Below are 26,743 nucleotides of genomic sequence, written 5' to 3' on the forward strand. Positions count from 1 at the left end.
TAACTAGTCCCTATTCCCCAAAGTATAAAGTACATTTTAATATTTGAGCATGGTAAAAGAAAAACCAATTAACTCCCTGATACTGCTATCCGAACACTGCATTTGCAAATCTCCGGGCTAATGCAGAAGGGAAAAAGCATATAAATAATCCCTTATGTCTGAGGGAAAACCCTCAGCTAAATTCTTCTCCATTTAGATAAAGTTAATGTGAGTCTTTTGGAAAATCACCAGACCAAGGAAGGAACATTTCAGCCCACAGGCCTGACTCAGCCCACTGCTTGATTTCATTCAGTTGGGGGTGAGAAAGCTCTGGGTGGTCCTGTACAGAACCCCAAGAATGGCTCCTACCCCTTAGCCCCAGGGGTCTCCTGGAGTCACCCCACTTAGAGAAGTTTCTCATGGTTTAAGGATCTAAGCAATCGTAAACATGCAAATTACAATTTCTGAGGGAAGTAAAGCCAAGAACTCCCACTCTCACTCCAGGTTCTGGAATTTAGGAAAGTCTTCTTAGCTACTTCTCTTTTCCTTTTCTTTACAAATCCATTCCTTTTTTTTCTTTTGCTTCCTCAAAGGGCTTCCCCTTCTCTGTGTACTTCTTTCTTCCTTAACTCTCTTTCCTCTTTTCTGTTTTCCTCTACTTCATCTTCCCTTTTGTCTGTTTGTGTCCATTCCAGGGGCCAAGCCTCTCCTTTCACTGCCACCTCTTCCCAGCCCCATTGCTCCCTTCTTCACCCTCACTTCTGCTTCTGGTGTCTTCTGTCTCTTCAGCTGACACTTATTACTTTCTTCCCTCTTTGCAAAGTAAAGCTGATTCCATGTCCTGGCTTTGTTGTCTTGTAAGACAGTTCTATTTTTCCTTATGTTATACAGGTGCTCCTCAACTTATAATGGGGTTACATCCCCATAAACCAGTCATAAATTAAAAATATCAATGTTGAAAATACATTATAGCTCAAACATTATAACTTAGTCTCATCTATCTTAAACGTGCTCAGAATACTTATATTAGCCTACAGTTGGGAAAAATCATCTAACACAAAGCCTATTTTATAATAAAGTGTGGAAGAACTCATGTAATTTATTGAGTACTATGCTGAAAGTGAAAGACAGAATGGTTGTATGGGCACATGAAGTACAGTTTCTACTGGATACATATTGCTTTTACACCATTGTAAAATTAAAAATCTTAAGCCATTTTAAATTGGGACTATACACATTTCGAAGACAGAAAGGCAGTATAATAAAGAGAGCATGAGATTCAGGAGTCAGAGATGAGGGTTTGGTCTTGCTCGCAATCTACAAATGTAAAAATGGGGATCACTCAAATGATGACAGTGTTTCATTCTAAACCATGTTAAAGAGGTTAGTCGTTATTATGCAAATGAACAACTGATAGAGAATAACAATCATAAATATAGCAAACATTTATATGGTCCTTACTACATGTCAAACACTGTTCTAAGCACTTGAAATAAGCTCCCTGAATCCTCAAATCATCACATGGGCACTAAGAATGTGCAAAGGGAGTGGAATCATGGGTAGGTATTTTTCTCTTGCAAAAGTTTCTTTTATCACTGTTCTTAAAATTTTAAAACAAGGCTGTGGAGTTGAGCATTTCTATTTCACTAAGAAAGTTGACTGAATTTTCAGTTTTACTTATATACAGTTGTCTACCAATTGTTTTCTCCCTGCAGTGGAGGGTCATTATAGAAAAAACAAAAACAAAAAACTCCAGGCTGCTGTGATCAACCTATGTACCAACTTTCCCTTTTATAAATAGAAAATAATGCTTTGAATGATTCATATTGATGTGATAATACATGGAGCATACAATTCAATATCATTCAATAAATGTTGTGTGACATTTTCATACTAAAGATCACAGTGGAAACATAATCATTACTGTTAGGAAACATAATCATTGTGTGTTAAATAATACACTTAAAGGTTGACCTTGATGTCCCCTGTCTGTCAGAATGGCAGATAATTTCATTTTAACAGATTGTTAAAGACTCCTTCCAGAGACCAATGTTCCTGGGAGTTATGATAGCCCATAGGGGTTAAACAAGCACAGAGCAGATTACTACACTTAAAAAATAAAAGCAACCCATAGGGGTTAAATAAGCACAGAGCAGGTTACTACTAAAAAATAAAAGCAACCCAAAGAGCCTTAACAGCACATTTACTTTAAAAACAGGGAATGTCTGGGGTTTATTTCTCAAGAAAGTATACTACTTCTCTTCTTATATATATGTATGAATTTCTTGGCTCCTTAATGTTATTCACAAGAATAAACCAATTCTTATTTCTGAGAATTGATATGCAAACTTCCAAACTGTAAACAGAAACCACCTGGTTTTAAAACATTGTACAATTTCTAGAAAGCAGTATTACGCATTTGCTCTTTCCAGACTTTTGGTAAAATAGGAACATTTCTCTAATACCATGAATTCAATCTAAAAGAAACTCACACAAGTTCAATTCTGGTAATTCAAACATAATGGGTTGTAATGTACTCTTGTATTATCTATAATAAAAGGTTTGCTAAACAAATTAATAGTATGGTAAGTAGTGGCAACTCCAAATTTTCTACATATAATGGCACATAGGGACTAAAATCTGGTTAGAGAAGTCAGTTGACTTATTTTGAAGCTGCATTTGCATGAGAAACACTCTGATTTTACCTTGATTGTATGTGCATACATACATAAAAGTAGAGCAGGCTTTTAAAAATATCATATGTACACTTTAGATAAAATTGAGAAAACCTTGATTGTCCACATTGAAGAATACATATTTATTTAGAGTGGCATTAGATTGCTGATAGATTTTTAGAGGGAAAATTAACATCTCCTAGTCCCACCCCAAGCATTTCCTGATAATAATGCTAAAATAATGTTGCCTAATCTACTTAAAATAACATTTGGTTCCAAAAACTTTGGCAGTGACTAAAGTGTACACAGAAGCATACATAGTGTACACAGAAGCAGTGAATATACAAAGGATGATGCATCACTTATCCGGGCAATGAAGATTCACATAGACACATAATTAAGCCCTTCTCAGAGGTTGAGATTAGCTATTGCCCACTCTAAATTCAGTTAGAGTATATTCTTGAAATTGATAAAATTTATGGAATGCAGACCTTTTGCCTGATTTAGACTGCTCTTCCTCATAGTCTGACTGTATTGTTATTTTACTGAATTTATATATTTTTATTATGTATTTGTGTCATCTACCCAACTTCACACTTTGTGTGTGTCTGTGTACATATATATATAGTAAGTGCTCAATAACTATTTGTTGAATAAATAAATGGATGATTGAGTGAGATTTCACTGAATCACAAAACTATTGCCCCTGTATAAACAGTGATCTCTAAGAGAGTATCTGGAATCACTGATTTCTAAGAGTTAGAAAGTTATATCATTTCCCCATCCATAAAAATTCCAAAATTTGTGAGTGTTTGTACAGATTTTCCAGTGGGGGATCTGTGCTCATGAAGAGACTTTTTTATTACTAATCTAATGCATCTTCTCTATTATAACCCCTCTGTCACAGATATGATCAACCCAACTCTACTACATATCTCCAGCAACAAAAAGCTTACTACCATATGAGGCAGTCTAGTCTATTTTCATAGCTCTGATGAATGCTGAGCTCTAATTCTTTCCCTGTAACTGACCACAGCTCCAACCTCCAGAGTCACATAAACATGCCCAGACCCTATGCCACTTGACAACCCTTTGTGTATTTTTAGACAGCTGTCACAACCCATCCTATCTTCTTTTAAGCAGTCTGTAAATCCTCAGCTCTTTCAACCAGAGTCAAGGTTTCTACTATGACTTCTACCCTGGCATCCAGTGCACCCAGAACTCTGCCCAGATCTGCACATGTTCCAACCCTCCCATCTCAAGGGTTGAAACAATTAGGTGCAGCTCTCTCCTACTTGTTCTGGGAATCTCCAGTTAACAAAACCGACAGTTATCATGTCAGGGACAGCTGCTTCACTCCATTGACTTAAAGTGAACTTACAGTTAACTAAAAATCTCTGTTTTTTCTCTATTTGTGCTGCAGCTCCACCATCCATGGCCCTCCCATTCTATCCATGCAGTTAGTTTGGGGATTCTATTGAAGGATTTTGCAATTATCCCTACTAAACTTACTTTCTTGTTTTTGTTTTTATTTTTGAGATAGATTCTCACACTGCTGCCTAGGCTGAAGTGCAGTGGCACAATCTCAGCTCACTGCAACCCCAGCCTTCAGGGTTCAAGCCATTCTCCCACTTCAGCCTCCTGAGTAGCTGGGACTACAGGCATGAGCCACCACACCTGGCTAATTTTTGTGTTTTTATTTTGTATTTTTAGTAGAGATGGGGTTTCGCTATGTTGGCCAGGCTGGTCTTGAACTCCTGACCTCAGGTGATCTGCTTTCCTCGGCCTCCCAACTTGCTGAAATTACAGGCATAAGCCACCGCACCCAGCCAAACTTCTTTTTAAAATGCAATCAATTGTTACTTTTGGCTGAGATTCTTAAGGATTCTCAAGTTCTATCAACCCAAGTTTTAGTCAGTCTTTCCCCCCTCAAATTAATGCTCCCTCTAGTTCAGACAGATTTTCATGCAAGGTAACGCCTTATTTAATATGCAACTTTTACTGCACAGATCATAAAATAAATGCTGTGACTGGGCATGGTGGCTCATGCCTATAATCCCAGAACTTTGGGAGGACAAGGCGGGTGGATCACGAGGTCAGGAGATCAAGACCATCGTGGCCAACATGGTAAAACCCTGTCTCTACTAAAAGTACAAAAATTAGCTGGGTGTGGTGGCGCATGCCTATAATCCCAGATACCTGGGAGGCTGAAGCACGATCGCTTCAACTCAAGAGGTGGAGGTTACAGTGAAGTGAGATTGTGCCACTGCACTCCAGCCTGGCAACAGAGCAAGACTCCATCTCAAAAAAAAAAAAAAAAACTGCACAAGAAAAGCCTAAAATAGGCAACAGAGTAAAGTAATTTTAAGAGCATAAACTCGGGGAGATCCAAGATGGCCGCTTAGGAGGAACTCGGGAATGCAGCTCCGAGAGAAAGCACAGAGGGTGAGTGGACGCCGTATTTCCAGACTGATTTTTACTGCCCACAGAACAGGAGATTCACACGCAGAGAAGCCGCTGGCTTGAACGGCGCAGCCGCTGGGCCGGCACCCTGAGGCAACAGCTCACTGTATAAAGTGAGAGAGTCTGAGTCCCCTATAAGCCAGCAAGGGGAGCTGAAACGGGGAGCCAGGCCAGCGCCACGAATCTCAGAGCCGCGGCTTTAGCCAACGCAGCGGCTCCGGAGGCAGATCGGATGAGACGGTGTCCCCTCTTACCCAGCAAGAAGACCTGAAACACAACTGAAACCGGGACGGTCCAGCTCTGTGGAGGAGGGGCGTTCTCCATAGGCACCCTGCTGTTCTGAACCAAGGCAATCCGCCACTACAGAGACTCCGTCACTACAGGGGCGGGCCAACATAGCGGAAGCAGTTCTAACTACACCCAGAAGTTCACACGGAAGCTGGGTGGAGCCCACAGCAGCTTAGCGAAGCCTCTGCAACCTGAGTGTGACTAGGCTGCCACCTTGTGGGCAGGGAAAACAGCAACCGCACAGGGGAACATCAGAAAACAGTAACTCCCTGGGACAGAACACCTCGGGGGAAGAGCAGGGGGTTTATGAGTTCTGCCACAGCAGACTTAAAATTACCAAAATCAGAAAGACAACAACTACAAAGTCAGCAGGTGGAAAAATCCACAAAGATGGGAAGAAACCAGCGCAAAAAGGATGAAAACACCCAAAACCAGAACACTTCTCCTCCTACAAGGGATCACAACTCCCCACCAGCAAGGGAACAAGACTGGACGGAGAATGAGTGTGATGAAATGACAGAATCAGCTTTCAGAAAGTGGATAATAAGAAACTTCCGTGAGCTAAAAGAACATGTTCTAACCCAATGCAAAGAAACTAAGAACCTTGAAAAAAGACTTGACGAAATGCTAACAAGAATGGACAACTTAGAGAGGAATATGAGCGAATTGATGGAGCTGAAAAACACAACACGAGAACTTCGTGAAGCATGCACAAGTTTCAACAGCCGAATTGACCAAGCAGAAGAAAGGATATCAGAGGTCGAAGATCAACTCAATGAAATAAAACGAGAAGGCAAGATTAGAGAAAACAGGGTAAAAAGGAATGAACAAAGTCAACAAGAAATATGGGACTATGTGAAAAGACCTAATCTACGTTTGATAGGTGTACCTGAATGTGACGAAGAGAATGCATCCAAGCTGGAAAATACTCTTCAGGATATTATCCAGGAAAACTTCCCCAACCTAACAAGGCAGGCCGAGATTCAAGTCCAGGAAATACAGAGAACACCACAAAGATACTCCTCTAGAAGAGCAACCCCAAGACACATAATCATCAGATTCACCAGGGTTGAAATGAAGGAGAAAATACTAAGGGCAGCCAGAGAGAAAGGTCGGGTTACCCACAAAGGGAAGCCCATCAGACTCACTGCAGATCTCTCAGCAGAAACCCTACAGGCCAGAAGAGAGTGGGGGCCGATATTCAACATCCTTAAGGAAAAGAACTTTCAACCCAGAATTTCGTATCCAGCCAAACTAAGCTTCATAAGTGAAGGAAAAATAAAATCCTTTGTGAACAAGCAAGAACTCAGAGAGTTCATCACCACCAGACCAGCTCTACAAGAGCTCCTGAAGGAGGCACTACACATAGAAAAGAACAACCAGTACCAGCCACTCCAAAAACACACGAAAAGGTAAAGAGCATCAACACAATGAAGAATCTGCATCAACCAAAGGGCAAAACAGCCACCTAGCACCAAAATGACAGGATTGAATTCACACATAACAATATTAACCCTAAATGTAAACGGACTAAATGCCCCAATCAAAAGACACAGACTGGCAAATTGGATAAAAAGCCAAAACCCATCAGTGTGCTGTATCCAGGAAACCCATCTCGCATGCAAGGATACACAAAGGCTCAAAATAAAGGGATGGAGGAAGATTTACCAAGCAAATGGAGAGCAAAAAAAAGCAGGAGTTGCAATTCTTATCTCTGATAAAATAGACTTTAAAGCAACAAAGATCAAAAGAGACAAAGAAGGACATTACATAATGGTAAAAGGATCAATGCAGCAAGAAGAGCTAACGATCCTAAATATATATGCACCTAATACAGGAGCACCCAGATACATAAGGCAAGTTCTTAAAGACTTACAAAGAGACTTAGACTCCCACACAATAATAGTGGGAGACTTCAACACACCACTGTCAATATTAGACAGATCAACGAGACAGAAAATTAACAAGGATATCCAGGACTTGAACTCAGACCTGGAACAAGCAAACCTAATAGACATTTACAGAACTCTCCACCCCAAATCCACAGAATATACATTCTTCTCAGCACCACATCACACCTACTCTAAAATTGACCACATAATTGGAAGTAAATCACTCCTCAGCAAATGCAAAAGAATGGAAACCATAACAAACAGTCTCTCAGACCACAGTGCAATCAAGTTAGAACTCAGAATTCAGAAACCAACCCAGAACCGCACAGCCTCATGGAAAATGAACAACTTTCTCCTGAATGTTGACTGGATAAACAATGAAATGAAGGCAGAAATAAAGACGTTCTTCGAAACCAACGAGAATGAAGACACCACATACCAGAATCTCTGGGACACATTTAAAGCAGTCTCTAGAGGAAAATATATAGCAATAAGTGCCCACATGAGAAGAAAGGAGAGATCTAAAATTGACACCCTATCGTCAAAATTGAAAGAGCTAGAGGAGCAAGATCAAAAAAACTCAAAACCTAGCAGAAGACAAGAAATAACTAAGATCAAAGCAGAATTGAAGGAGATAGAGACACGAAAAACCCTTCAAAAAATCAATAAATCCAGGAGCTGGTTTTTTGAGAAGATCAACAAAATAGACAGACCACTAGCCAGACTAATAAAAAAGAAAAGAGAGAATAACCAAATAGATGCAATAAAAAATGACAAAGGCGATATCACCACAGATTCCACAGAAATTCAAACCATCATCAGAGATTATTACAAACAACTCTATGCACATAAATTAGAAAACCTGGAGGAAATGGATAAATTCCTGGACAGCTGCCTCCTGCCAAGCCTAAACCAGGAAGAAGTCGAAACCCTGAATAGACCAATAACAAGGTCTGAAGTCGAGGCAGCAATTAAGAGCCTACCACCCAAAAAAAGCCCAGGCCCAGATGGGTTCACAGCCGAATTCTACCAGACATACAAAGAGGAACTGATACCATTCATACTGAAACTATTCCAAATAATCCAAAAAGAGGGAATCCTTCCCAAATCATTTTATGAGACCAACATCATCCTAATACCAAAACCTGGCAGAGACTCAACAAGAAAAGAAAACTACAGGCCAATATCCATGATGAACATAGATGCAAAAATCTTCAATAAAATAATGGCAAGCCGATTACAACAGCACATCAAAAAGCTTATCCACCATGATCAAGTAGGATTCATCCCGGGGATGCAAGGCTGGTTCAATATACGCAAGTCTATAAATGTAATTCACCACATAAACAGAACCAAAGACAAAAACCACATGATTATCTCAATTGATGCAGAGAAGGCCTTCGACAAAATTCAACAGCCCTTTATGCTAAAAACCCTCAATAAACTAGGTATCGATGGAACGTATCTCAAAATAATAAAAGCTATTTACGACAAACCGACAGCCAATATCATACTGAACGGGCAAAAACTGGAAGCATTCCCTTTGAAATCTGGCACTAGACAAGGATGCCCTCTCTCACCACTCCTATTCAATATAGTACTGGAAGTTCTAGCCAGAGCAATCAGGCAAGAAAAAGAAATAAAGGGTATTCAATTAGGAAAGGAGGAAGTCAAATTGTCTCTATTTGCAGACGACATGATTGTATATCTAGAAGACCCTATCACCTCAGCCCAAAAGCTCCTGAAACTGATAAGCAACTTCAGCAAAGTCTCAGGATACAAAATCAATGTGCAAAAATCACAAGCGTTCCTATACACCAATAACAGACTTAAAGAGAGCCAAATCAAGAACGAACTGCCATTCACAATCGCTACAAAGAGAATAAAATACCTAGGAATACAACTAACAAGGAATGTAAAGGACCTCTTCAAGGAGAACTACAAATCACTGCTCAACGAAATAAGAGAGGACACAAACAGATGGAGAAACATTCCATGTTCATGGTTAGGAAGAATTAATATCGTGAAAATGGCCATACTGCCCAAAGTAATATACAGATTCAATGCTATCCCCATCAAGCTACCAATGACCTTCTTCACAGAACTGGAAAAAACCACCTTAAACTTCATATGGAACCAAAAGAGAGCCCGCATAGCCAAGTCAATTCTAAGCAAAAAGAACAAAGCAGGAGGCATCACACTACCAGACATCAAACTCTACTACAAGGCTACAGTAATCAAAACAGCATGGTACTGGTACCAAAACAGAGATATAGACCAATGGAACAGAACAGAGGCATCAGAGGCAACACAACATATCTACAACCACCTGATCTTTGACAAACCTGATAAAAACAAGCAATGGGGAAAGGATTCCCTGTTCAATAAGTGGTGTTGGGAAAACTGGCTAGCCATATGCAGAAAGCAGAAAATGGACCCCTTCCTGACACCTTACACTAAAATTGACTCCAGATGGATTAAAGACTTAAACATAAGACCTAACACCATAAAAACACTAGAAGGAAACCTAGGCAAAACCATTCAGGACATAGGCGTAGGCAAGGACTTCATGACCAAAACACCAAAAGCATTGGCAACAAAAGCCAAAATAGACAAATGGGACCTAATCAAACTCCACAGCTTCTGCACAGCAAAAGAAACAGTCAATAGAGTGAATCGGCAACCAACAGAATGGGAAAAAATTTTTGCAGCCTACCCATCTGACAAAGGGCTGATATCCAGAATTTACAACGAGCTAAAAAAGATTTACAAGAAAAAAACAAACAAGCCCATTCAAAAGTGGGCGAAGGACATGAACAGATACTTTACAAAAGAAGACATACATGAGGCCAACAAGCATATGAAAAAATGCTCATCATCACTGGCCATTAGAGAAATGCAAATCAAAACTACATTGAGATACCATCTCACACCAGTTAGAATGGCAATCATTAAAAAATCTGGAGACAACAGATGCTGGAGAGGATGTGGAGAAATAGGAACACTTTTACACTGTTGGTGGGAGTGTAAATTAGTTCAACCATTGTGGAAAACAGTGTGGCGATTCCTCAAGGACCTAGAAATAGAAATTCCATTTGACCCTGCAATCCCATTACTGGGCATATATCCAAAGGATTATAAATCGTTCTACTATAAGGACACATGCACACGAATGTTCATTGCAGCACAGTTTACAATAGCAAAGACCTGGAACCAACCCAAATGCCCATCGATGATAGACTGGACAGGAAAAATGTGGCACATATACACCATGGAATATTATGCAGCCATTAAAAACGAGGAGTTCGCGTCCTTTGTAGGGACATGGATGAACCTGGAAAACATCATTCTCAGCAAACTGACACAAGAACACAAAATCAAACACCACATGTTCTCACTCATAGGCGGGTGTTGAACAAGGAGAACACATGGACACAGGGAGGGGAGCACTATACATGGGGGTCTGTTGTGGGGGAGTGGGGGGGACAGCGGGGGGTGGGGAATTGGGGAGGGATAGCATGGGGAGAAATGCCAGATATGGGTGAAGGGGAGGAAGGCAGCAAATCACACTGCCACGTATGCACCTAAGCAACAACCTTGCATGTTTTTCACATGTACCCCAAAACCTAAAATGCAATAAAAAAAAAAATAAATAAAAAAAAAAAAAAAAAAAAAAAAAAAAAAAAAAAAGAGCATAAACTCTAGATCCAGACTGCCAAAGCTCAAATCTGGGTGCTATCAATTACTAGCTATATGATCTTAGGCAAGTCACTCAATCTCTCCCTATCTCAGTTTGCTTACTTGTAAAATGGGGTAAATAATCATTCTTACTTCATTGGGATTAAGGATAGGATTAAATGTAAAGAGCCCAGAACACATTGTAAATGCTATAGAAATGATCATTTCATAAGTAATTTAGCTTATGTATGCATATAAGTACAGACCAGAAATCAGTAAGTACTGTAAATGTGGAAAACATCTCAACAACTAAAAGTAGTACTATCTGGTTATTTTCCCTGATGCTCACTCACATCTGAATCAAAAGAGCTTAGATTTTATGCATTTAGCAAACCTGAGGCAATACACCTGTCAGTCTGTTTTCACTGTACCTTATTAATATGAATACTCAGTCAACATTTGAAAAAGGGAACATGTCCTATAAACATTCCAGTGCTGCAGAGAAGAGGTATTTTATTATTATTCCCTTTTATTTTCTGTGTTTTCACTCTGTTGTTCAGATTGGTCATTTCTATTGCTTCTCTTCAAATTTACTAACACTTTCTTCTTTTCTCTTCACTCTGTTGTTGAGCCCATCTACTGAAGCTTTTAAAAAATTATCTCAATTACTATATTTCTTAGTTCTAAAATTTCCATTAGTTATTTATAGCTTTTATTTCTTTGGTGAGACTTTCCATTTCTTTGCTGGGATTTTCTATTTCTTTGCTGGGACTCTCTGTTTTATTATTTATTTCAAGTGTGTTTGTAATTGTTGAATATTTTTTGTGATGGGTACATTAAAATCCTTCTCAGATAATTCTACCACCTATGTTAATTTAGTGTTGATTATTTTTTGTCATTCAAGTTCATATCCTACTGGTTCTTGTAATTTTCCATTAAAACCTGGACATTTTTGGTATTATGTCTTGATACTATATATCTTACTTAAATAGAAGTCCAGGTTTTCCATTCAGTCTCATCACTGAGCAGTGGTGAAACTCCTGACTGTCCTCTAGGCTTCCTCTAACACCACATTAGCTGGCAGGTGTATTAAGTACCAAAGCCTTGCTACTGCTGGGTGTCTCTTACATCCTCAGAAGGGTGGAAGTCTAGGCTCCCTCCTTGGCTTTTGCAGTGGGCATGGAGGTGGGACCTCAGTTTATTTCGTGATGTTTGGCTGGATAGAGCGATTATTGTCTAAAAGTTTTCTATCCTGCTAGGTTGCCCTTTTCTAGTCCTTTCACTAGAAAGAGCAGGCTTTTTTTGTGGGTGTTTTTTGTCTGTGCCCATTGGCATTTCCTGCTTGCTGGCTTCTTCAGTATCCAGGCTGAGATATAGGAGAAAAACAGAAAACCCCAAGAACTCACTGCTGTGCACCTCCTCAGGTCCCACGGTCTCCAGTAAGTCTTGCTTCTTCTCTTCATTCACCTTTCAGAGTCCTTTTCTATTTATTTTATATGTAATGTCCAGGATTTTTAGCTATATTTAGCAGAAGGGATAGAGACTCCATCTTTCTAGAGCAATCAAGTTTTATATAAGACTTTAACCTACTGAGTTGCAAGACTAGCCTGCAGATTCCTACAAGCCCACAAGGCCAGTTGATTTAGCCCTGCACTGGAGGGTAGCAGGAGCTAGCTTTCATTGTGCTGTCTTTTCTGGTAAGAGAAGCAGCCTCTTCCAGACCAACTCCCACACATACCTGGGACATCTTCCTAGGATTATTGCCCTTCCACTGAGCAGAAGAATCATAATAGGTTCCATCTGCTGTCCTCCCTCACTCCAGCTGGTCCCCATGGGCACACCTCAGCCCTGTACTCACAGATCACTCATCAGGACATGGGAAATGCAGCAGGTAACCACTCCTACTGCCCTCCTCCAAAATGTCTTCCTATGTGGATTGCCAGAACTGACTTCTTTCCATCCCCATCCTTCCTTGTTCTCCTGCCCTTCCCCATTTCTATTTGGCTGAGGTCCACAGCAAGCATTTTATAGTAAAACATCTAAGGCTGAGGTTCTTTCTCAATCTTCATTCTCTTCTGCATCTGACACTGCTGCCCAGGCTTCCTATTAATAGTACCTGCAGATACATAGTTATTTGCCATTTCCATGCACCTTCTTGTGTTATCCATTTTTACATAACCTTTTAAGATAGCCAGAACAGTATTGTGCTCATATTACATCATATATGAAGAAACTAAGACATAAAGCAGTCATATGACTTGCCCACATTGACATAATATTAGGTACCAAAGCCAACACTAGATAAATCTGATTTCTGAGTCAGGGCTCATTCTGTACAATGTCATCTTGGCTTTTGTGACACTATAACAACAAGAGTACCTGTAGCTACCATCTGATTGCCAGGCACTCCACAAGACCTAGTGCCATATATACCCACTGTAGAATCCAAGGCTCAGCGAGCTTAAAGCTAAAGCTTTAAGCTTAACCTTAAAGTGAGAGGCAAGGAGTTCTTGCTCTGTCCCTGGCCCTCTGTCCTTCTCATGCCACATAATCTTTCAAAAAACTAATTTATTTATGGTTTCTCTTCTAATTTTCTAAATATATATCAACAATCCTGTTTTCACCTACAAAATCAATTTCTTTATCTTTGGTTGCCAAGTAGAAATTTCCATTCAAATGGCTTGTCATCATTTCAAGCCTCATATGACTAAAAGTGAATTCATTATCCTCACGCCCCTAGCTAGTTCCCCCTCCCACCCTCTACAGCATAACATTCTCCCAGCCATAGGGCACAAAACTGTAGAGTAATCTTTGATTTATTCCTCCCCTCGTCCCCAGATCACGTCTGCTTATCACAAAGTCCTGTTGACGGTTTCTGTGAAGCCTCTCATCTTTCTTCCCATGTACCTCCCTCTTTATTCCCATGATTACTTATTCAAGGCCCTGAAACTGATGTTACCGGGTTGGCCTTCTTCCAGCAAAAGTCACAGGTTTAGGATTATCCTCAATTAATTCATCGTCTATGCTACTGTTAGACTAATATTCCTTAACATAGCTCTGTGATATTACTTCCCTTACATACAAGCCTGCAAAGATCCCAGAATCCATAGAAAAGGAGACTAGAGTCCTGAGTAGCCCTGAAGCCCCTCACAATCTCCCTTCTCATCACTGCTCACTTCCCTGTCATCATCCTCTTATTCAGACTGTCTTTCTGCTCACTTCTCCCCCCTTCCAATTCTATCCATCTTTCAAGAGACCAGGTACATTGGAACCCATACACTCATGAAATTCCTGTCACTCATATAGCTTGTACCATCCATCCAAGCATCAAGCTGCATGCTGACCTGAGTTACTCATCTTGGTTTTGTGGGAGTTGGCCATATCTCCCAACTGAATGACAATAAGCCCAGGAGGAAATGAGGAAAGGGACATGGTTCATGCTCCTCTATTCCCCACATCTTCTACAAAATGCCAAGCATGAGCAGGAAACTCAATAAATCAGTGCTTCTTATAGCTTTAAGATGCACCTGGCAGGCTTGTTTCCCTAGGATGAGGTCTGTAGTTACCCCATCTGATGTTGGAGCAGGAAGTCTACAGACCATATTTTGAGAAGCCCTGATTTTTTTCAGGGTGAGTTGAAAAATTCATGCCAAAGGCAGATATGACATTGTTTTCTGTTCCTTTGGCTGTCAACTAGATCAGCAATAATTCAAATACACAAAATTTTCTGTTGTCCAAGGGTATTTGTTTTTAAAAAGCCAAAGATTTGCTATGCATAAAACAAAATTCTAGAAATTTTGAAGGATGTGAGATTCAACAAATTTTCCAAATTCAGAAAGCAAGAATTTGGTCTATAACTGATTTTACAAAAAATCTCATGCAATAAATGAATTAGAAAAGGCATTCGGGGATTGGATGTGGAAATTAGAATGGAGAATTCTTCCAGCTAAAAATGTGATTCATTAAGAAACACAGGAAACATGGTTTTCCAATTAGTAATCTGCCATAAATGTACAGATAGTGAGGCAGAGAAATAAAGAAAGAATCATATGATGCTTTTAGCATGACAAAATTAATTATTTAATGAATTTCCAAAACATGTTAGAATATATTGAATATTTATGGAACTAGATTCAGTAAAAAATGAAGAAGATAGTTTATCAAAAGAATAAATGAAAGAACTACTGCAGATAACATATTTCATATTTATATTAATAATCCAAAACCGGATAAAATTGTGTAGTTCTTAAGAAGAAAACATGTCACATTATGAAGTTTTCTTGACAATGGAGAACTAGAGGAGGATTTTTAAAAGGACATGATTCTGTGAGGAACACAATTCAAGTAGTCAATTTGGGGTAACTATGGTTTCTGTGATGGACATAGTTTCCAGTTTCATTAGTGTGCAGTTCATTTTTGAGAAATAGGCAACAATGTTAAAGTATTGATATGGTTTGGCTGTGTCCCCACCCAAATCTCATCTTGAATTCCTACATGTTGTGGGAGGGACCCAGTGGGAGGTAACCAAATCATGGGGCAGATCTTTCCTGTGTTTTTCTCGTGGTAGCAAATAAGTCTCATGAGATCTGACGGTAGTGTAAGGGGGAGTTTCCCTGCCCAATCTCTCTCTTTGCCTACTGTCATCCATGTAAGACATGACTTGCTCCTCCTTGCCTTCCACCATGATTGTGAGGCCTCTCCAGCCATGTGGAACTGTAAGTTCATTAAACCTTTTTCTTTTGTCAATTGAGCAGTCTCAGTTACGTCTTCATCAGCAGTGCAAAAACAGACTAATACAATAAATTGATACCAGTAGAGTGGGGTGCTGCTGAAAAGATGCTCAAAAATGTGGAAGTGACTTTGAAACTGGGTAACAGGAAGAGGTTGGAACAGTCTGGAGGACTTAGAAGAAGACAGAAAAATGTGGGAAAGTTTGGAACTTCCTGGAGACTTGTTAAATGGCTTTGACCAAAAGCCTGATAGCTATATGGACAAATAAGGTCCAGGCTGAGGTAGTCTCAGATCGAAATGAGGAACTTGTTAGGAACTGTAGCAAAGGTGACTCTTCTTATGTTTTAGCAAAAATACTGGTGACATTTTGCGCTTATCCTACATATTTCTGGAACTTTGAACTTGAGAGAGATGATTTAGGGTATTGGCAGAAGAAATTTCTATGCAGCAAAGCATTCAAGATGTGACTAGGGTGCTGTTAAAGGCATTCAGTTTCATAAGAGAAGCAGAGCATAAAAGTTCAGAAAATTTGCAGCCTGACAATGTGATAGAAAAGAAAACACCATTTTCTGAGGAATAATTCAAGCCAGCTGCAGATATTTGCATAAGTAATGAGGTGCCGAATGTGAATCCCCAAGACAATGGGAAAATGTCTCCGGGGAATGTCAGAGGTCTTCACATCCCATCACAGGCCCAGAGGCCTAGGAGAAAATGATTTCACGGACCGGCCCAGGGTCCTTTTGCTGTGAGCAGCCTAGGGACTTGGTGCTCTGTGTCTCAGCTACTCCAGCTATGGCTGAAAGGGGCCAACATAGAGCTTGAGCTGTGGCTTCAGAGGGTGCAATCCCCAAGCCTTAGCAGCTTCCATGTGGCATTGAGCCTTCAAGTTCACAGAAGTCAAGAATTGATGATTGGGAACCTCCGCCTAGATTTCAGAGGATATATGGAAGTACCTGGATGTCCAGGCAGAGCTTTGCTGTAGGGGTAGGGCTCTCAGACAGAACCTCTGCTAAAGCAGTACAAAAAAGAAATGTGGGGTCAGATGCCCACACAAAGTCCCTACTGGGGGACCACCTAGTGGAGCTGTTAGAAGAGGGCCATTGTCCTCCAGACCCCAGAATAGTAGATTCACTGACAACTTGCACCATGTGCCTGAAAAAGCCACAGACACTCAACACCAGCCTATGAAAGCAGCCAGGAGGGAGGCTGTACCCTGCAAAGCCACAGAGGCAGAGCTGCCCAAGACCATGGGAACCCATCTCCTGCATCAGTGAGACACGGAGTCAAAGGAGATCATTTTGAAGTTTTAAGATTTGACTGCCCTACTGGATTTTGGACATGCATGGGGCCTATAGCCTCTTTGTTTTGGCCAATTTCTCCCATTTGGAATGGCTATATTTACTCAATGCCTGTACCCCCACTGTAACTAGGAAGTAACCAACTTTCATTTTACAGGCTCACAGGCAGAAGAGACATGCCTTGTCTTAGATGAGACACTGGAGTGTAAACCTTTGAGTTAATACTGAAATGAGTTAAGACTTTGGGGGACTGATTGGTTTTGAAGTAAGGACATGAGATTTGGGAGGGGCCAGGGGCAGAATGATATGGTTTGTCTGTGTCCCCACCCAAATCTCATCTTGAATTCCCACGTGTTATGGGAGGAACCCAGCAGGAGGTAATTGAATCATGGGGCAGGTCTTTCCCTGTTCTTGTGATAGTTAGTAAGTCTCACAAGATCTGGAATTTTCCCTGCCCACTCTCTCTCTTTGCCTACTGCCATCATATAAGACATAACTTGCTCCTCCTTGCCTTCCACCATAATTGGGAGGCCTCTCCAACCATGTGGAATTGTAAGTTCATTAAACCTTTTTCTTTGTAAATTGCCCAGTCTTGAATATCTCTTTATCAGCACTTGAAAATGAACTAATACAAGTAATAATGTAATAATAACAATGTCAAGTTAGGGGCACTGTTGTCTTTAAGGAAGATATAAATATCTTGGTGTAACTAACGACTTCCTTTCTACATTTCCCCCATTAAAACAGCAACCTGGCTTTTGCTTGAACATCACTAACTGGGAGAGAAACTGTCTTTTCTGGTCAGTTCTAATTATTAGAACATTTTCTTTATTAAGCAGAAATCTGCTTCTCCAAATCACTAGTCCTAATTTTGCCCTATGAAATCAGCTGGGTCAAGTCTTCTTTCTTTGCTTCATGGAAGTTCTTCTAGTATTTAACATTCAGATCTCCTTTCTTTTCTTTTGGATAAAAATTCTTAATTTCTTTAACTGTCTCTCAAATGGCATGTTTTCCAAAAGCCTCTCAATTGCCCTTCTCTCACCGTATTATAGCTCATCAACGTCTCTCAAAGCATGGCACCTACCCTTTAGTACGAGACTCCAAATTTGGCCTGCCTAGAACAGAATCTAGGGGAACTATTCCCTCATATAATGTGCACTTGAGACTTTCTATTAATACTACCTGAAATTACATAAGATATTTTAGTAATTTCACCATACCACTAGCTCATATTTAGCTAATTACAACCCTCAAATTTCCAAACCCCTACCATGAACTATTTTAAGTTACATCTCCTACGTTTTATACATATTAAATAGAATTTGCAGAACTTATAGTCAAAATTTTGCATTTATAATGTTACAGGCCACTGTTCTTCCTTCCCCCTAAAAGCCCCTAGGCAGCATTCTAGGCCATTATGTCCCTTGCTAAAGGTATCCATTAGCTTCTGGTTTACTGTACCTCTCAGAATCCATCATGGTTCATTATGATGTCAGTAATCATGTAAGTGGTTGTTTCACTCCTGTTTTCACCTTTCTTCTGGACTCCTCCAATGGCCTTGTCATCTACTCGATCTTAGTTTTCCACTCCTTCTCAATAATAGTGCCCCTCGTCCTACCTACCGCAAACACCCCAGCTACCAAATCATCACCTCTTATCCTTTCATCTCCCTTACTTTAGTACCATTACTCCAGCAACACTGCCAGCATATACAATCCACTGCTTATGTCATCTTTTTACTATGCTTCATTACTCCTCAGCAAATTCTATGACCAAGCATGTACATGCTGCCTCGTATATATCCTCAAATCCATTGTCCCTCTCTTCCTACTGGGATCACTGGAAAACAAAAATAAAAACCAATCCAACTACCTACCCACTCCAAACCAAAATCAAGATAACACATACAGTGATTAGTCTCACTTTAAGCTCCAAGCGAGCCCCAAGGGCTGCTCAGTATTCCCTCAATTTGCCCTAGTCCTTTCACGCTCTCATTTACCTAAGTGACAATTTTATGCCTTCTCCCCTCTTCTTAATATTCCAACAGCTCCACTCCTGCCTTCACTCTGTTGACCCTGCTTCCTATTTTATTGATAAAATAGAAGCAGTTAAGGAAAACTTCTGCCTGTTCTCAACCCTATGTCCACCCACTCTCTGCACGTGTGCCTTTTCCTCTTGTCTTTCCTCCATTATATCCATGAACTATATCAGCCCTTCTCTGTGTGCTGGCTCCATCCCCCCTTACTCACTTAGAGACACAGTTTCAGGAAATGCCCGTGCCTCCTACAACACCAATCTTTCCCTGACTACTGTATCATTTGCATCATCTTGCAAATATGCCTTAATATTCCCCACAGGAAAAAAAAATTCCCTTCATTTTATCTCAATCTCCATATAGTTACATCTTATTTTTTCAGTTTTCTTTATAGTAAAACTCCCCAAGAGAGTCAGGTCTATAAATACCATCTCTTATTTTCTCCCCTCTCATTTGCTCTAAAACCATTTTAACCAAGATGTTTTTCCCAGCACTTTGAATGACTTACTCATTGTCAAATCCAATGGCTGATTCTCAGTCTCTATCTTAACCACAAGCAGCATTTGGCAGAATCAATCACTCTATTCCTCTTGACATATATTTCTCTTTTTTTCTGGAGTCTCGGTTTTCCTACTTAATTATCCACTTTTACTCAGTTTTCTTTGAAAGACCTATGAATATTTGATTGACCCAGGACTCCTTGACCTAATCACTGTCAACACTCACTCCCTTAGTGATTTCATCTCTATACCAACAACTCCCAACATACATATATATGCAGATCAGACCACTCCCCAGCCCCACTCTACACTGCCTACTTGGCAACTCCACTTGGATATCAAACAGACATTCAAAGATTAACATTTGCAAAACCAAACTTTTGGATTTTCCCTGAAACATGCTCTACCTAAAGTCTTCCCATTGCCAGCTAAAAACAACTCCATTCTTGTATTTACTCAAGCCAAAAATCATGGCATGACCCTTACGTCCCTTCTCATACCTCCTGTACAACCCCTTAGGATATATTGTTAGCTTTACATTCAGAATATATCTAAAATCCAACCACTTTTCACCTCTTCCAATGCTGTCACTCTGACGCAAGCCACCATAATTTCTTGCTCAGATTATTGCAATGGCCTACTAGTAGGTCATTCTTGCTCCATACCAACCATCACCACCCCCATGTTAGATTCTCAACACAGTGACTAGAATGATTCATTACACTTAAAACTGAACTCTAAATATGCTGCTTCTCTATTTAACACCTCTCCCATTCCTGTGGCTCCCATCACACTCACAGTAATATTCAAAGCTGTTACAAGGGCCTACAGGACCTAATGACCTAATCTATCCATTCCTCTCTACCTCTCACCCTTTGCTCATCCTCTGTCATTCTCCCCTTGCTTACTACACCTGACTGCCCTTCCTGTGGTTCCTTGAATGTGCTGGGCACACTCACATCCAGGGCCTTTGCAAAGGATATTCCCTCTGCCCAAAATCATCTCTCAGCCATCTGTATGACCATTCTGTCACTTCCTTCAAGTCTCTGCTTTAAAGATACCTTATCAAAGAGGTCTTCTTTGACTATCCCTCTCATTCCTACTACTGTATTTGGACCTTTTCCATAATACTTATCATCCCTTGATATGTATGTTCTGGTCTCTGCTAACCTTCCTACTGTCCCCTTGTCCCCACCAAGGAAAAAAACTTAAACTTTATGGATTATTGACTTTTATCTGTCCTTTTCTGTACTATAATCCTCAGTGCTTAGACAATGCCTGACATATAGCAAGAGTTCAATAAATAGTAATATAATCATAAATAATGCTCTCTTGCTGAAACTAATTACAATGGTTACCTCTGGACAGGGCAATGGATTGTTGAAAGGTAAGGTGTGAAGACTTCCTTTTCTCAACATACCCTTTGTACCTTTTGGATTTTAATAACATGCATGCATTTTTCTACCCTCCCCCAATTTTTTAATTGGGGCAAAATTTATTTTAATAAACAAATTTATGTTGTTCCTTTTGAATAAACATTAAAATCAACATTCTTTTTCATAGCAATCTGCACTGTAACATATGAACCATCTTTTGAAATTTTGTGCAGTTTAGAAAATTAAAGAGCATGCTTTCTATATCTTTATGTAAGTTGAGTGCTTTGTACTGTTCCTGGGCATAGGAAATGCTACACACATGTTGATAATTCAAAATCTGAAAAAAAAAAAAAAGAGAGAAATAATGTTGTACAGGCATTATTTTTTAGTGAACCAGAGGGAATTTCTGATCAACATATTCATTCTTTTCTAAGGGTCTATGAATATTTAGCATAATAACACATTCTTAGATTGTACCAGCAATCAGTGTCAAATACATTGACTTATAAGTTTTAAGAATCCACCATTTTCCCCTTTTTGAAAATCATATATCAATTTCAACTTTTCTAGCCCTAGTCTTATTCTCCAAAGATACTGGGAATGAATTTAAAACTGCTCAGCATACTCATTCAATTCTGTGAGATGTAAAGTAGCTGGATGTGAATAACTGATCTCATCAAAGTAGTAATACAGGATTTTACCTTCTGTTTACATATCCTGGGATTCCAGTCTTTCTTTCTATATATATTAATTTTCCAACATAAGAATCACCGTCTATTGTAAATCAGGGAGCTCCACTAAGAATTGAAAAGTTCTTTCCTCCCTTTTCTCACATCCTATTACTACAGCTTCTTCCACAAACAGTTGGCCTCTCTGGCTCACACTTTTCTCACTGTTCTCTTTGACCTCAAATATTATTTAACCAAACAAAACTGGTTGTTTGTCTTTCATTTTTGGACCATGTTCTTTATAATGACTTTAGTGCAGAGCATTCCTATGTGGATATTTAGTCTCCTGAAATGTCTTTTATTTTCACTGCCCTCTAAATTTTCCAGCATCGTTTTCAAAACTCCCTTAGTCACCACTGAAATAATCTAATTGTTGAATAAAATCACAACTAATCCAAAGATCTTGATGTAATATTTAGCCAGTTACTTCTCTGAAGATGCAAAGAATGAAATAGATGATAGAAATAAAGGGAAAGAGAGAAAAATTTTGTTTTTTCACAGCTACAACAGTCTGAGCAAGCTGTGCTCATATTTACTTATTCTGTGCTGATCTCAGAAAACTAACTCATAACCTTGTGCCCATGGGGTTAGATTATTATAATTCCCTTCTAGTCAAGCTTCCAGCAATAACTTGGGAATGAAGAAAATGAAAAATAACACAAAAGGAACTATTTGGCTATATTAAATAATGGGAATCAGAAAGGTGCACATTTTAGGAAACCATGACCAACATGTGTTTAGCACAGATCCTTACACAAAGGAGGCATTTAATAAAAATCTAGTAAGTTGAATTGAATCGCAATGGTTTCTCACTTTACAAAAGATAACAAAAGCTCTCTGTAATCCCTGTAATCCATGCTCCCAGGAATAGACAATAAAATGGGCTAGATAATCAACAACACTTCTCTCAACCCTCAGAATCAGAAGTAAAAAAGAGATGGAGAGAGGAGAGCCTAAGAGTAAGGCAATGAGCAGGGTGGTTTTCTTGGAACAGCAAGTTCATGAAGGGAAAGTTAAGCTGAAAGCCTTGATAATCTTTATCAATGTATTTTTAAAGTATGTAAACAACTCTAAATTTTAATTTAACCCAATATGAATTCCCAATATTAAAGAACATATACTGTACTTACTTCCAGAAATGGTATTGATCATATCCAAAGGATATGTCCAGAGAAATAAATTGCATTAGTTTTCCAAACTCTTTTATTCATCTTATATGTTTTAAAGATAGTAATAGCAAAGTGTAATGTTCCTTACCATTTCAATAGAACTGTAGCTTTCTCAAAAGAAAGGAGATTGAAACTTATACCTTCTGAAGGGGATTACCTGGAAATGACTCCAAATAAAAAATTTCCACACATCTGTCAAACACATCCAAAAGTGAAGACAGGACAGTTAATCTAGCTTCCAAATGGAATTTAGAAGATGATTGGTAATGTGTTATAGTTCTCTAGATTTATTATATTAAATAGAATAAACACAGGTTATATAAAACCTCCTGAAAATTATTGAAATCATGATAGGCTGAGAATAGATTTTCCAATACAGCATCACATTTAGCATTTGAAAAATGCAAACATATAAGCAATACAGTCCATGTAAATTGGTAAATGCTTTTTGCAATTATCTTGAAATTTAAGTCAAATTATCTATAAGTTGATATCACTGAAGAAAATCATATTGGACTGATTTTTTCCTGATCATTCTCCATCATGTTCTTCATTTCGCTTTCCATACATTAAGCAGTCAATGAGTTAATTTCCAAAGCAAGCAATGAGTTAACTTCTATTTCATTTTGTTCAAATGTTCTATTTAAAATTCTTTCTTTAAACAAAGGACTATTCTTTTTTCCTTTGGTTATTGTATGCTCTTTTTGAATAGTTTCCAGAAATAAAATAACTGATCATGAAAAAACAAAATAGCTACTCTTAACATTCTTTGTATAAAGTTATTAGATGATGGCACTTTTATGATTAACAACTCTAACATGTTGCAGCCTATCCACAATATGTTCCCTTGTCAACAGACATAATTTCACATCTCCAGTATCATTTTAGACATGAAGTTGTAACTTTAAAAGACAGTGTTTCTTTTTGTTGAGACTATTTCCACACCACAAAAGGGACAGAAGCAATGAGAATATCTGAAAATAGAGGACTGATGGAGTTTTATGGTACATGGGTTTTTTTGTCGTTGTTTTTTGGTTTTTGTTTTTTTATATATTTTTAGTAGAGACGGAGTTTCACCATGTTGGCCAGGATGGTCTTGAGCTTCTGACCTTGTGATCCACCGGACTCAGCCTCCCAAAGTGCTGGGATTACAGGCATGAGCCACTGATGCCCAGCCTATGGTACAGTTTTAATGATATTTAAACATATATTCATTCCAGGACACTGCTGAGAAATATTTTTGGAAATGTTCCTGGGGGAGTTTTAATTACCATCAATGTATAAAAATAAATAACAGAATCTCTGTCCAGATGGCATGATTGGCGATGTTTTTCAGAAAAACACTTTTTAAAACATCAATATCTGTCTTATATTTCCATTTGAAAAAGAAACAAAATCTGTTTACAGTGCATCACACTCAAAGTCTAAGTTACTTAGTTTGAGTTGAGTCCCAAAAAGCACCACTCCTTAAAAAAAAAATAAAGCACTCTTCTGCCATATGGGGACACAGTGAAAAGACAGCTATCTATGAACCAGGAAGCAGACCCTCACCAGATACTAAATCTACCTCGATCTTAGATTTCTCAGCTTCTAGCACTATGAGAAAATAAATTTCTGTTTATAAGCCAAAAAAAAGTAAATTTAAAAATGCAGTGTAAATTAGTGTGCTTAGTTGGCGTCTCTGAGACAATTGAGGGCTCACATGCTGACTTTGCTTACAGCAATAGAACTGCCAAAATAATAGACCAGAAAGCTGGCAAAGATTTCTTTGGATTTTTAGTTACTTATTTAGACATCATTTCTTGCATTTGATTCTCTTATAGCAGCATATCCAGTCTTAATAAAAAACATAGAGATTTAAAACATTAACCAATCAACAACTATATCAGAGATTCCTTCAAGCCACAATGATAAACTAAAAAATTTCTATATTAATATGCAAAATATGTGTACCTTCCATCTTTCTTCATTCTCCTCCCACCCCAAAAAAACTATCATGTTTGATTTTATTACTATATTTGTTGCCTAGGATAGAAAACCCCTAACACATTCAACAAAGCAAGATATTTCTATGATAATAATAATAAATGGCAAATACATTGTTACTTATTACAGTCACCTTTCTGTAACAATGCACTGTATATTTTGAAATTGCTAAAACAGTAAATTTTAAATGCTTTTATCACAAAAAATAAGTACATGAGATGATGGATTTGTTAATTAGCTAATCATTTGACAATGCGGATATATATCAAAATATCACACTGTACCCCACAAATATATATTCTAAGCATTTCCTATATAATAACTTTCATGAATGATATGTTACTGAACATGGGGCACTTAGTTTTACTTTTTCTAGCTCACATAATCTTGTTGACACTAAAAGGAGGTGGTTAATGTTTCATAAAGACAAAATTTACTTTGATTACAGTGGATAAAGATTCTACCCTCAACAAAGAATGGTAAAGACAAAAACTACCTTCCTTTGTCTATTATCATTTGCCATCTTCTTTTGCAATTAGTTTTGTTTTCATTTGGATGCAGAAGTTGAAAGACAGACTGAGTAGCCATTCTTAGACTTAAATCCTCCCCCACCCCCAGAGAGATCATAATTAATATATAACAAATGATGTTTACCGTTGGGGTTTTTGAGTACTTTTCTTTCTTTTTTTCTTATATAGGGTCTCCACTTTTTCTCTTCCCTTCAGGACATTGACAAGTTTTATTCAACCCATTCCCCAAACCTCTTTTCCCCAGTTCAGATCTTCTGTACCAGGGCAGAGTTAATTACTATTACCTTAGGTATTCCACATAATCCTTAAGAGAAGCTGAAAAGGGGTTTCCTTACATTGACCAGTCCCACCCCACATCCCCTCCTCTGGGAGCACCCACCACCCCAGGTCTTTTAGCTCTACATTGCCCAAACTACACAACTCCCACTCGACCATAGCAAAGCTTTCTCAGGAAACAGCACCACACAGCATCCCCTTTCCTTCTCCTTGGAAACAGCGTCAACCAGACCTGTAGCCTCAAAGCGCGCTTCGTGGATCCTTTGACCAGGATGCGCCAGGGGCCTGAGCTCCTGCTGGACACCCGCGCACTCAGACTTAGAACAGGGAGTCAGGCGAAGAAAGGTCAAACCCAGGGAAATTTCCAAGGTGGGGGAGGGGGTGGTCAGACTGCTGGTAAACTATGCCACATCCACTTACCACCACCCAAACCTTCCAACCCACAGCCAGGCCCGCCGCACTTCGGAATCCAAGTTTCAATGCTCCCTGCAAGGTGCGGCCATCCGGGCAGCGGCGAAAGACAGATTCTGGACAGCGGGAGCCACAGCACCCAACCTGCTTGCAAAGCTGTGTCTCCGAAATAGGGACACACTCCCTGGGATTTGTTTTCTGCGGGGGAAGAGGGGAAGGGATGTGGGGGGAGTAAGTGTGGTGGCGATTCGTGGAGGGCAGGGGTAAGGGGCAGTTACAGCCAAATCTCTGCCCTGGACAGAGCCAGGTCCAGGGGTTGTGGACCTGGCTACCGCTGGGTTGTCAGTATCTCCTGTTGCCGGCGCAAGCTGCGCGCAAACACGCCCCCCCGAATTCCCACAACCTGTCAAACCGGCCCTACAGCTCGGAGCCCCCTGGCAGGAGGGAGAAACTTCTACCCAGACTCACCAGCAGCCAGGATGCTGCGGTTTGCTGATGAGAAAAATTTTTTAATCTGAAAGAATCATGATAATGAAATAAAAGGATCAAAAGCATCCTGACTTCTTCTGAACCTTTGGAAAAATAAAATTCTTGTTTTCCACCAGCCCGCGAATATTCCCAGTCGCCACTGGCGACGCGGGGGTGGGGTTGGCGCTCAAGGCAAAGAGCACGAGGCAGGTGCCCAGGAGAGCCGCGCAGAAGGGGACCGACTGAGGGGCCCGGGTCCC

The 26,743-nt window shown here is 39.5% G+C and overlaps 1 protein-coding gene across 3 annotated transcripts in view; it reads right to left on the minus strand.

The window, feature by feature from the left end:
- RTN1 (reticulon 1) overlaps positions 1-26,743 on the minus strand; it is a 390,244-nt gene that overhangs the window by 263,018 nt on the left and 100,483 nt on the right. The window lies entirely within an intron of this gene.

This window comes from Aotus nancymaae, unplaced genomic scaffold (genome assembly GCF_030222135.1).
Source record: "Aotus nancymaae isolate 86718 unplaced genomic scaffold, 86718_ANA_hifiasm-v0.15.2.pri h1tg000011l, whole genome shotgun sequence".
Classification (NCBI taxonomy): Eukaryota; Metazoa; Chordata; class Mammalia; order Primates; family Aotidae; genus Aotus; species Aotus nancymaae.